At 43.2% G+C, this 908-nt stretch overlaps 1 protein-coding gene across 1 annotated transcript in view; it reads left to right on the top strand.

Annotated features, from left to right (window-relative positions):
* The window catches only part of ERAP1 (endoplasmic reticulum aminopeptidase 1), a 25,039-nt gene that overhangs the window by 23,116 nt on the left and 1,015 nt on the right, over nt 1-908 (top strand). The gene's annotated exons all lie outside the window — the stretch shown is intronic.

The following is a 908-nucleotide window of genomic DNA, read 5'->3' as shown; positions in this document are numbered from 1 at the left end:
GACAGTATCTTTTCAGAAGCTGCTACTTTTGTTGCCAGTTTAAAATTCTGTGCTTTAGGGCAAAACACAGGCATAAGTAATGCAATCATATTAAAAATAAAATGAAACAATATAGAACGTAGGTCTTAATCCTCATTTTAAATCTGAGTGGACTCTCACAGTGTGTCAATAGCAACGTCTTGGCCAGCGGCACAGACTGCAGGGACGTTTCTGTGTCCTACCCAGAAATGTGGCTGCATCTGCTCTGGGGATCCATGCGACTTAGGTACCAGTCTCTGAACACAGACAAAGTCAGTGTAAGGTTGAGAGAGAAAATCCAGCCAGTCCCTTCCTTGTATCCTATTTGTATCTTTCTTGTACTTTGTACAAGTATTTGCATCTTGTATCATACTCATCAAAGTAAATTCTCAGAAAATGAGGTATTTAATTTACACAATATGTAGTCACTGTAGCTTTTGAAAGTATCTGTCTACCATGAACACCAACTCAAGTCTGAGGTTGTATTAAGTTTCCACAACGAACCTTGTGATCAGGAGCGCCTCCTTTGGGGGGAAAAAAAAAAAGAAAAAAGTGAGGAAGGCAGCTGCCAACACTTCCAGCAGCCACAGGTAATGCAGTGAATTCAAGGAGTAGAAGCAGCCTCCAGGTTTCCAGTGGCTGCATTCCCAAGTGCTTCAAGGATGAGACTAGTGGCTTCCCAAGCACTGGGGGAGCTGGAGGGGTTGGTTTTTATTTTAGAGAACTAAAAGGAGGCACAGGCTTCCCTGTGTAGGGAGAACTTAAGAGTATTTTACCATCAGCACTGACACTACTGCTGCTCCTCCAAACGCGTTGAACGAGTGGCTTGCAGGCAAACGTATATGACTTTTACTGAGTCACTCTAAAAACAGCTGCAAGGCCTCCTGTCT

The sequence above is a fragment of the Pygoscelis adeliae genome, unplaced genomic scaffold, assembly GCF_000699105.1.
Source record: "Pygoscelis adeliae isolate BGI_AS28 unplaced genomic scaffold, ASM69910v1 Scaffold756, whole genome shotgun sequence".
NCBI lineage: Eukaryota > Metazoa > Chordata > Aves > Sphenisciformes > Spheniscidae > Pygoscelis > Pygoscelis adeliae.
This window is presented reverse-complemented; position numbering and strand designations above follow the sequence as displayed.